A 12161-nucleotide genomic window follows, 5' to 3' on the forward strand; every position below is an offset into this window, starting at 1 on the left:
AAAAAAAAAATTGCTAGTAATTGGGGCACCTGGGTGGCTCAGCCAGTTAAACTCTGCCTTCAGCTCAGGTCATGATCCCAGAGTCCTGGGATCAAGCCCCACCTCTGGCTCCCTGCTCAACGGGGAGTCTGCGTCTTCCTCTGTCTGCCACTCCCCCTGCTCATGCTCTCTGTCTCTCTGTCAAATAAATAAATAAAATCTTTAAAAATAAATAAATAAAAATGCTAGCAATTTGCTCCTTCAGAATATCCAAACTTGTACAGAGACTTCACCTATCTTCAAGGATCCCTGGGCTTGTTTATAGTGACTTTCTAAAGAGATGTCAACGTTCTCAATGTGTGAATGTTAAACCCTCCTCTGCACAATGAAATCAGAGTTCTCTAGACCCGGATTTCAAAACATTCCCTTGAAAGTGTTCCCAGAACTCAGGGTGCACATTCTGTCTGTACGAGCACATTCAGGAATATGCTTCTGCGGTGCCAGACACTCAATGTACTTCCCGAAGAGCAGGAGATATTTCCCTCGCACTCTTTCCTTTGCCTTCTATACACACATACATTCTTCTTCTCTATATACCCATGTTTTGATCCATCCAAGTTACAATAATGTATTTTCTGAATGGATAAAAATAAAAAAACATAATAAGAGTTACTAGGTTCTCATTTTATATGTTGAAGAGATTTTTTTTAAAGGTTTTATTTATTTGTCAGAGAGGGAGAGAGAGAGCACGCACAAGCAGGGAGAGCAGCAGGCAGAGGGAGAAGCAGACTCCCCACTGAGCAGGGAACTCCATGTCAGACCCGATCCCTGGACCCTGGGATCATGACCTGAGCCGAAGGCGGACACTTAACAGACTGAACCACCCATCGTCCTGATGAAAGACACTGATGACAGCGTGGAAGAATACCTGGGTTTAGATAGAGCATGTTTATTATTTCTGTGACTTTTGGTGATTTACAAACTCAGAGGGTCTTGGTTTTCTTGCCAGTAAAACTTTGTCACAAAGTTTTTGGAAGGGTGAATGAGACCTTAACTGTTGAAGTGATTTGAAGTGTAAAGTATTCCCATTAGGACTGGAGTTAGTGGACTAGCTCAAAGACTGAGGTTAGTGGCATTAACAGAGATAGGATATAGGTCTTCCCAAATGTGGTTCAGTTCTTTATCCTGCATATTTGTTCTATGTTTGATGTTGTTGCTCTTCTTTTAACCTTTTCTAAACCTGGTTTGAGAGCAGCAAGTAGAGTTTCCTGCAACATGACACAGAGAGTGCCAGAGCAAGGTTATATGTGTCACAGACGAAAATACTCTATTTATGTGTCATAGTAATCTATTCATTGGTTTATGGACCCAAAATTCTCCAGGGGGACTCACAAATCCCCGTAATGTTTCTAGGTGCCAGGTTTTTCATTTGGAGCTCTGATTTAGTTGACAGATGCGTAAAAGTCACATGTAGCTGAATGGCTCCTCAGTCAGTACAAAGCTGATAATGCTGATAAAGCTAAGATTCCCTGGAAATTCTATCCAGACCATGCTTTTCAAATCTCATTCTTGAGCTTAATGTTATTTTATGCTAATGCCAGGGCTTGTTCCCCATAGCCATATCTTTAAAATATCCTGCCCCCCCCCCCTTTTTTTTAACAGAAAACACTAACTTACAGAGAGAGCTCTCTTTGAGGAAGTCAAAGAGATCAAGAACAGGGGTGCCTGGGTGGCTCAGTGGGTTAAAGCCTCTGCCTTCGGCTCAGGTCATGATCTCAGGGTCCTGGGATCGAGCCCTGCATCGGGCCCTGCATCGGGCTCTCTGGTCAGCAGGGAGCCTGCTTCCTCCCTCTCTCTCTGCCTGCCTCTCTGCCTGCCTCTCTGCCTACCTGTGATCTGTGTGTCAAATAAATAAATCTGTCAAATCTGAAAAAAAAAAAAAGAGATCAAGAACAGTGTTCATTTCCTCAAATGTGAGTGAAACTGTATTTTGGAGATTCATATACAAATCAGACTGGGGGAAAGTTTGTATTTAGTATAATAAATTGTATAATCTTAAAACATAAGAATTTGTTGTATGTTAAATATAGAGTCCCCAGCTGTGTCCCATCACTAATAAAGAAGGAGATCAATAGAGGAAAATTGATCTGCCCAAGGTCTTACAGTAACTGGGAGAACTGGAATTTGAATCCTCGTCTTGTGAGTACTCTAATTTGACTGCTTTATTTGCTAATACTATCCCTTAGATTAAAATGTGCAATAGCCCCTCCTTATTTGGGGGGATACATTCCAAGTCCTCCTCAATGCCTGAAACTGCTGTTAGTAGGAAACCCCTGGGTGAGCTGTGTTTCTTAGTGTTAATACATTCCTATGATAAAGTTTAATTTATAAATTAACCACAGGAAGAGATAACTAATAATAGAACAATCAGAACAATATACTCTTAATAAAAGTCATGTGAATGTGGTCTCTGTCTTTCCCTCTCTCAAAGTATCTTACTGTACTCCTACTTCTTAGGATGATGATGAAAGATGATAAAGTATCTGTGGGATGAGAGGAGAGGAGAGGAGATGAGCTGCTGGTAGAGTTCCAGTCTGAGCCTAAAGCCAAGAACCAGGAGAGAGCCATGGTAAAAGTTGTAGTTTAAGTCTGAGACCAAAGGCAAGAGAAGACTTTGGTGTCTCAGTTTGAGAACAGGCAGAGTGCAAATTCCCTTTTACTCTACTTTTTGTTCTATTCAGGCTTTCAGAGGATTGTATGAGGCCCATCCACACTGGGGAGCACTATCTACCACATTCTACCAATTAAAATCCTGATCCCATCCAGAAAGCCTCACAGACACACCCAGAATAATGTCTAACCAAATATTTGGGTACCCAGATATTTAAATTAACCATCACAGAAGTGGACAAGTTCCTGGGTTTTTATGATTTCTTATGATGATAACAACCTCTAAGTAAGATAGTTACTTTATAGAAAAATTTCACATACTTTACGTTTCTTTTTTCCTTTTGCATAATTTCAGGATATCCTCCCCCTTTTCTTTCTTCAACTGGAAAAAAAATGCTGCATGAAAAGATTCATTAGCTTGATTCTTATTTCTCTAAAAATTCCATTATTATTCCTAATAAGTGATATTCAGGTTTTTTTTTTTGTTTGTTTGTGGATAAGAACAAATAAAGAGTTTCAATTTGTAGCACACATACTATATATCAAACATGTACTAGGATGTATATCAGAGTAGTCGACTTTTTTTTTCTTTTTTCAAAAGAGTGTGCAAGTGGGGGTGGGGTTGGAGAAGTAGTAAGAAGGAGAAGAGGGGCGGAGGGAGAGGGAGAGTGGATCTTACTTAAGCAGGCTCTACACCCAGCACTGAGCCAACACTGGGCTCTATCTCAAGATCCTGAGATCAAGACCTGAACTGGAATCAAGGGTTGGATGCCCAGCCAACTGAGCCACCCAGGCACCCAAGAATGTCTGGTCTTAAATACAGTTAATCTTTTATATGCATAAATCCTTACTAATGGTATCTTCCAGTCACTTTTAAATTCCCAAATAGCTAAAAACCAGCATGGGGGTAAAAAACAAAATTACTTCCAAAGACCAGGTAGATAATGTAAATGAGGAAAGCATTTTGGAGTAAGTAATAGAGGGTAGTTGAGACTGGGACAAAGTGGAAAGCACGTGCCCTGTGTGTAGGAGGCAGTCTGTAGTCAGCTCCGGTCCTGTGTTCCTGTGGGAGAATACGAGTCCCATATTGCAAGTTCCCAGGATTTTTTTTTTTAAAAGAAGAATTTAAGTGATGCTATTTTTAATTACCATTTTTAAAATTGAAAGTTGCTTTAACTAATTTAACTAATTCTAGTTAAAAAAATAATGTTCAGACCAAACTAAACATACCTGTCATTATAACTGGCCTGTGGGTCTTCAGTTTTTGACATCTGATCTGAAGCATATAGTTAGTTCCCTCCTATAAAATTTATTCATGACAAATAAATGGCAACAAAACCCAAATGAGAACAGATGCTGGACGATCGGCCAGGCTCAGTCTTTAATGCTCATCTGCATAACTGTGTGATTCAAATTCACGATTTAGGAAAATGACATGTTCCTATAAGCCATGAGTCTTAAGATCTCTAACAAACTTTGAATCAGTTCTTTGAAGCCAAGTATGTGATGCACTCTAGTCCTTTCTGTTCTTGTCCAGCACCAGCAGGGCCTGCCTCTAAAAACCAAATGAAGAGATTAATCTTCTCATGGTAGGATTTCAGGGACTATTTGGCCATAAATAGCAGAGTTTGGCACTGAGGGCAGCCACTGCCAACTTTGCCACTATACATGGCAGGTTTGCTTTAGGTAAAACCACAGCATTGAAATAGTTTATATTTTCTTTCATTAATAAACTTTTTCTTTTACCCAAATATTGCATTTAATTTAATTTTTTTTGCAAGGATAAAACCAGTGTCTTAGGAAATAATATAATATAATTTAGCATCCTGAGAAATTCCTTTTTTAGAATATTTTGTGTGTACATCTATTTTGATCTAGGGTTGTTACTCTTACCAGTAATAGCTAGTTTGATGCAAAAACTATGTGACAACTTATGATGAATGTTGAAAACTGCTCTTAGGTTAAATTCAACAGTCTTGCCTGGCTTTATCATTTTATAAGAGTGGTTCTCAAATTTTAACTGTAAGATCTGTTATAAAAACTTGTCTCCAAGTGTGCCATCAACAGTTCTTCCTATCTCTGTACATGCATGCTGCTCCTTCTGTCAAAAGGGGGACTCTTACTTCACTTACCCTTGACTTTGGGTAGTCCATGTGACCAGTAGGATGCAGCAGAAGAGTCTCTGAGTTCTGGGATTAGGCTTTAAGAGACCCAGCAATTTCTGCTCCTGTCTTAGAAACCAGCTGCCATGTCAAGAAACTCAGACTAACCTACTGCCTAGTGAGGGACCGTGGGAGAAGATGTGCCACATGAGGGAGGACTGGGATGCTCCATCCATGGTCAGCACTATGTGCCCAAACTGCATGGGACCTTGGGGTATAAGTTAGAGTAGCAGAGCTCCCAGCTGAATGCAGCGATAGAAGTGAGATCTGCAGATACCGTGCGGTGCACACATCAGCCAGTCTGCAGAATTCGAAGAAAAAGAAATCAATCATCATTTTAAGCCACTGTGTTTTAGAATGGCTAGTTCCCAACAATAAACAATAAAGAACCTGTTTGCTACTAATTGCTAACGACTTGGCATCCTCCATAAATTTTCGGGCTCAGTAGGTTTGGACGAGGCCCAGGGATCACTGCTTTAACAAGAGCCTGGAATAATTCAAACGCCAGGTAGCGTTTTTCAGGGCCACCTGTTGGGATCATTACTCTGAAAGCACACCCAGGGAATGCTCAAGAAATTTATCATTAAGCATTAAGAAAGTGGGAGCACCTGGGTGGCTCAGTGGGTTAAGGCCTCTGCCTTCGGCTCAGGTCATGATCCCAGGGTCCTGGGATCGAGCCCCGCATTGGGCTCTCTGCTCGGCAGGGAGCCTGCTTCCTCCTCTCTCTGCCTGCCTTTGCCTACTTGTGATTTCTGTCTGTCAAATAAATAAATAAAATCTTTAAAAAAAAAGCATGAAGAAAGTGCTCAAATTTTAATTGATATATTTCCTTGGTCTTAAAACTCATAAAGAAACAAAGCCTGACTATTAATATCCTATATATTAGGTAGTCCCAGGGCACTCTCTTCTTCAAACAAGAGGAATTTCTAACACAAGGAGAAGCTACCACTTGTCTTCTTTCCTTTCTTTCAGAGCACTGTGCTTTATGTGTGTCCCTTCTAAGCAGATTTATGGATTATAGTGTCCTCTTCTACATGACAGAATCTTGGCAATGTGTAGTAAGATAGGGAGGACCATGGATATCTCTAATGTCTTACAGAAGTTCAGTGTTTCTTTTGAGACAAAACACTTGGAGGAATTGTCAGATTTCGAGATGAAGAGTGCATTTTTCTTTTACAAAATTCGGGTTTCCAAGTTTTCTGACCTTTCTGTGATAAGTAACTGTGAGGAGAATGCTACCAAGTAGAAATTAAAACAGACACAGACATTCAGTTGCTCTGTACCAACGAAATAGAGGCAGTTTTCACAGTTAGCGAGAAAACTCCTTTTTTTTTTTTAAAGGAAGTATTTAAAAAATAGATAATGGGAAATAACCCCACTGTAAGATGGTATTGCAGAAAAGGATTTTGTCTCCTAAAAAACGCTGATTTGGGTGCACTTAAATTTGGAAACAAATGAAAAATCCATTTTAAAATCTTCCATCTTAAATTTCCATGTGTTGGAAGATGTTTGTAATTGGTTCGTAATGACTGTTGGACATTAGAGAAGGTGGATATTTACTAGCTAAATTTTACCAAAAACCTTGCTATAATTTTTGGATGGGATTGAAAAATGAGCATTACGATTTAGCAAGTACAGCCAAATGGTGTACTTCTTCCATTTGGGATGTTCATATTTTATGAGAAAATTTTTTTGCCTATAAAAACCATGTCTCAGGGACACCTGGGTGGCTCAGTCATTAAGCCTCTGCCTTCGGCTCAGGTCATGATCCCAGGGTCCTGGGATCGAGCCCCACATGGGGCTCCCTGCTCAGCGGGAAGACTGCTTCTCCCTCTCCCTTGCTTGTGTTCCCTCTCTCTCTCTGTCAAATAAATAAATAAAATCTTAAAAAAAAAAGTCTCAAAAGAACCTGAACTTAGAGGTAGACTTTCGAATCCTGTCACAAGGTGTTAAGCCAAAATTTGTGAAACAGTTGAAGCATATTATTATGCCAAGAACTTAATTAATATCATGTTTTTAGTGAGAATCATGTTTTTAAAAAACACTATTGACCAATAAAATATTTAAAAATACTGTATGCTTCATTATCTCTTTCTGTAAATTTTTCTATTTTGGTGTTTTAGATGTACATAGTATGATAGCATAACTTTTCAAAGCAAATTAATATGACTATTTGCAGTTCATGCTTGAACATTTTTTTATTACTGGAGTGTACTATCTAAAACAAGTTCAGAAACTGACATTCGAACGGTGCTTGGTTGGCTCAGTCATTAAGCATTTGCCTTTGGCTCAGGTCATGATCGCAGGGTCCTGAGATGGAGCCCCACATGGGGCTCCCTGCTCAGCAGGAGGCCTGCTTCTCCCTCTCCCACTCCCTCTGCTTGTGTTCCTTTTCTTGCTGTCTCTCTGTCAAACAAACAAATAGAATCTTAAAAAAAAAAAAAAAGGAAACTGACATTCTGGAATATCAAGGCTATTTTATAATATCATTCATGCATGTTACTGTGGAAAATAATATATATCTGATGGGTGATTTATGAAAAGTCTATAGAGCAGGAACACAGCTTGGGTCCTTCATACACAAGAGAATGGGACCCTGGCTTAGATTTATTGCTAGTAGATCACTTGCATTTGATGCTTTCAGAGTCTATTCTAAAGTGATATAGATATGCATATATAGCAACTTAGGAGAATTCTATGTATCATACACCATGAAGGATAACACACTTCTGGGTAGGTCCGTTACTTCTTCTAGCCTAGAATGGATGTTCAGTTCTCTGTCTTGAAAATAGACCAAGGGACAATGAATACCCGACAAAACCCAAATCTTTCTGTATTCTCCTCCCCCCTCCTCCTGTCACCCCCCCACCTTGTTTTAGCCTGATGCTGGGGGAGGCATTATTACTGAGAAGCTGAACTTCATCCAGCGGAGTTTTCTGGTCCTTTTCGGCCTTCAGGAAGGGAATGTACTTCTGTTTCTCATTCTGGCTCTCTGGGAAAGCAGACAGGGAGCATTTCAATGTAAGCACTTTTCACCCATGCAGTGTGGTTAAGTGCATCACTTAGCAGCGCTGGCACACGCTTGTGGGGAGAAACATACTTCAGTGAGTGGAATGAAGCCCTGCCGGATTGTGCTGGGCAATTTAGGCCTTTTATTCCACTTCACTATTGGAGAATTTCACTATAAGCAACTTTGCAAAGTGGGACACCGTAGGAAAACACCCTCTGTGGTAAGCACTTTAGTTGGTGTATGTGATCTCCAAATGTAAGCCTGCTTTCTTTTAATTTACCAGGAATTTTTTCTTGATATTATAAATGCTATAAAATTGAAAACCACAAATGCTACATTAATGTAGGTGAGATCTATGTTAACTTCATAGTAGATGTGATGCAAATAAAAAGAAATACCTTAGGAAATACTTCCTTCTCACAGTTTATGAACTTTGTGTTTTTTATAATATGTTTAAATAGGTGTTATTGCCCATCCTATGTATATTTTAAATTATATTTTATTATAATCACTCACATTGTCATTGTATCAACTAGATGTGTTAAATTAGTGTTTATTATTTATAATACTTATTTATATAATTTATAATATTTATTATAATAAATTTATAATTTATTTATAATTTATAATTATTTATAATTTATAATTATTTATATCCTCCTCTTACCTCTGGCTTTTTAAAAAATACTTTATTTGTTTATTTGACAGAGATCACAAGTAGGTAGAAAGGCAGGCAGAGAGAGAGAGAGAGAGGAGGAAGCAGGACCCTGGAATCATGACCTGAGCTGAAGGCAGAGGCTTAACCCACTGAGCCACCCAGGTGCCCCACCTCTGGCTTTTTTAGGCCAAAGGCGACACATCTTCCCAGGAATATGTATTATTTCCTTTGTGGAGGGGGTAATGGGTGAAGATGTAAATTGGAGAAATTTCCTTAAATAAGGAAGAGACAGATGCTAAAGGCAGGATCAGAATTTGAGGAGAAAAAGGAATAAGGTTCAGGTGACAAGAAGAGGGAATAGAGTCTGAGGGATTTCAAAAATCGAAAAGAGATGGGGGGGTATGGGTAGGAGGGAAGGAATTTTAAAGATCTGTTGTGTCATCTATTACATAATTTCCCAGCCACCCCACAGAATCTCAGGTAAAATTCAGTTGTCAGTCTGTGCTCTTGGGATGTTTGTATTTGTTTATGAATCTGGATGTATGTGTGAGATTGGCTTTAAAGTGTCAATGGATATGAAAGAGTGGAAACCAGAGTTTTAAAAATATATATGTACATATATATTTTTTAAGATGTCATTTATTTGAGACAGACAGTGAGTGAAAGAGAGAGAGCATAAGCGGGAGGGGGACAGAGGGAGAAGGAGAAGCTGGCCTCCCTGCCAAGCAGGGAGTCCCACCTGGGATTCCATCCCAGGACCCTGGGATCATGACCTGAGCTGAAGGCAGATGCTTAACTGACTGAGCCACCCAGCACCTGAAAGCAGAGTTTTGATTAAAATAACTGGGGATGTACTAAGAGGCCGAGTGTGGCCGGGTGGTTTGTTCAGATAGAAAGGATTATTTTATCCTGGACATCATGTAGAATTTTCTGTGCATGGTGATAATAAAAACAGCCTAGTTTTTCTTAAAATTTTAAAAGATTTTATTTACTTATTCATGAGAGACAGAAAGAGCAAGAGAGAGGCAGAGGCAGAGGGAGAAACAGGCTCTCTGCTGGAGCGGGGAGCCCGATGCGGGACTCAATCCCAGGACCCTGGAATCATGACCTGAGCCGAAGGCAGATGATTAACCGACTGAGCCACCCAGGTGCCCTAGTTTTTATTAAATTTTATTGTTTTATTAAATTTTTTAAATTTGCTATGAATATGCCCCCTGATTGCAGACACCCAGGCAGACTGCTCCTCCTCTCCTCCTACCTTGCTCTGTCATTGGAAAGAAGCAAAGAAGCAAAGAGTTCTAGTTTAAAGTCTAGTTTAAAACCAAGAATGGTTTTTATACTTGTAAATGGCTGGGAAAAAAAACCAGAAAAATTATTTGCGAGATGTGAAGTTTATATAAAATTCAAATTTCAGTGTCCATAAATAAATTTTATTGGGACACAGCCACAGCCATTCATTTCTGTATTACCCAGAGCTGCCTTTGCCTTCAACGGCGAAGTTGAATAGTTCCAATAGAGACTATATTGCTTGCAAAACTTAAAATATTTCCTATCGGGCCTTTCAAAAAAGTCTGATGGCCCCTGTTCTAGCTATAGCTCATGGTTATCCACATGTGATCAAAAGTAGCACAGCGGAAGTTAAGCATTCAGAAGGAAAGCGGCTTGATCCACATCTGGGCAGCCCAGGCATAAACTTCAGGTGACTGTCCACACCCACGTGAGGCCATCCACCTAGGAATTCAGTGAGATCCTATTGGAAAAGCGAGAGTGTAGTACTAATGACCAGGACCCTTAGCAGTGGGTCTCACGGACTCATCAGCAGTGAATGAGAAAGTGGTATCAAGGCACACGAGACCCAGGAGTCCACGAGAAGAAGCTGTTGACTGTCCCTAGCTCTTTTCGCCTCCTGATAGTATTGAGGCTGAGCAATAGTGTCAGCAGACATCCCGCTGCAACAATTCAACAGTGTTCTACTGCAGGAGGAAATCTAAGCTTGCTTGGAAACCAACAAGCGACTGTGATTTCTAATCTTGTTATAAATATTCCACAAGCGTAGACAGGGTGAGAGAAGGCACAGGATTAGAAACAAAAGATGCATGTTAACTTGCACAGCCTTACTCTCATTATTTCCATAGTAGTGTCTTTGCTTACTCATTCTCCCTTATGTACCCTTTTTTTCCTGACTCTTCCTTTTGGTGACCCCAATGAAACAAAACAGATCATTCAAACTCATTAAACTTGAGTCTGACCAGCAATGAAGAGGAAAGAAACCAGAATATTTATCAGTCTGTGCTCTCTGTCCTTCATACTTTCACTGGTCTCTGACAATCCACTCCTGGAGCTCTGGGAAGAACCAGCAAGAAAGGACAGGTAGAGAGAAAATGAGAGAATGAAAAAGAGGAGGGAGACAAGAAAGGAAAGAGAAAAACTGAAACAAAACAAAACCAAAAACCTATTCTGACCTCTTGACACATGATCAGAAATAGGAGAAAGGAACTTCGGCTATTAGAAGAGGGGAGGAATGTTACTCCCTAACATCCCCATTTTGGGAAATGCCTTTCACCTGTAAGTACCATCAAATGGCCACAAATCAGGACCAAAATTACCAGGGATTCTGAGGTGTATTGGTCACCTAGGTACCTAAGGGGGTCTTCTTAGAACACCTGGAAGAAATGGTGGTAACCTTCTGATGCAAATTCCTATGACATTCACCTGACTTTAAACTAGAACTCTTTGCTTCTTTCCAATGACAGAGCAAGGTAGGAGGAGAGGAGGAGCAGTCTGCCTGGGTGTCTGCAATCAGGGGGCATATTCATAGCAAATTTAAAAAAACAATAAAATTTAATAAAAACTAGGGCACCTGGGTGGCTCAGTGGGTTAAAGCCTCTGCCTTCGGCTCAGGTCATGGTCCCAGGGTCCTGGGATCGAGCCCCGCATCGGGCTCTCTGCTCAGCGGTGAGCCTGCTCCTCCCCTCTTCTCTGCCTGCCTCTCTGCCTACTTGTGATCTCTGTCTGTCAAATAAATGAAATCTTTAAAAAAAAAAAATTCTTGGTTTGTAGGTTGTACAAAAACAGGGGGTGGGCTGGATTTCCCCTGCAGATTGTAATCTGCTGGATGTGAACAGAACATTATTGCTCGCTCTGTTAAGGTGTGCCACAAATTTAGTGGCTTAAAATAACTATTTCGCTTACCATTTGTTGGTTGGCAGTTTGGGATGGGCTCATCTGGATGGTTTTGTTTTTTTGTTGTTTTTAGCTTAAGTTTATTTTATGACCATATTGGAAAAGCGAGTCATCTGTTTTGTTGCTGCTATTGTTGTTTTGTTGTCTTTTTTAAAGTTTTTTTTAAAATTGCAATCCCAGTGTAGCTAACGTATAGCATTATATCTGTTTCAGGTGTACAATATAGGGATTCAGCAAGTCATCAGTTGGGTGGTTCTTGACTAGTTTTTTAAAATATTTTATTTATATATTAAAGAGAGAGAGAGCATAAGCAGGGGGAGCTGCAGAGGGAGAGGGAGTGGGGCTCGATTCCAGGATGATGAGATCCTGACCTGAACCCAAGGCAGATGCTTAACTGACTGAACCACCCAGCTATCCCTCTTAACTAGTTTCATACATGTATCTGTGGTCAGCTGTTGGTCATCTAGTCGGCTCTTCTTGTAGGGGTTACTTGCTATTA

The sequence above is a fragment of the Lutra lutra genome, chromosome 11, assembly GCF_902655055.1.
Source record: "Lutra lutra chromosome 11, mLutLut1.2, whole genome shotgun sequence".
In the NCBI taxonomy this organism is placed as follows: domain Eukaryota; kingdom Metazoa; phylum Chordata; class Mammalia; order Carnivora; family Mustelidae; genus Lutra; species Lutra lutra.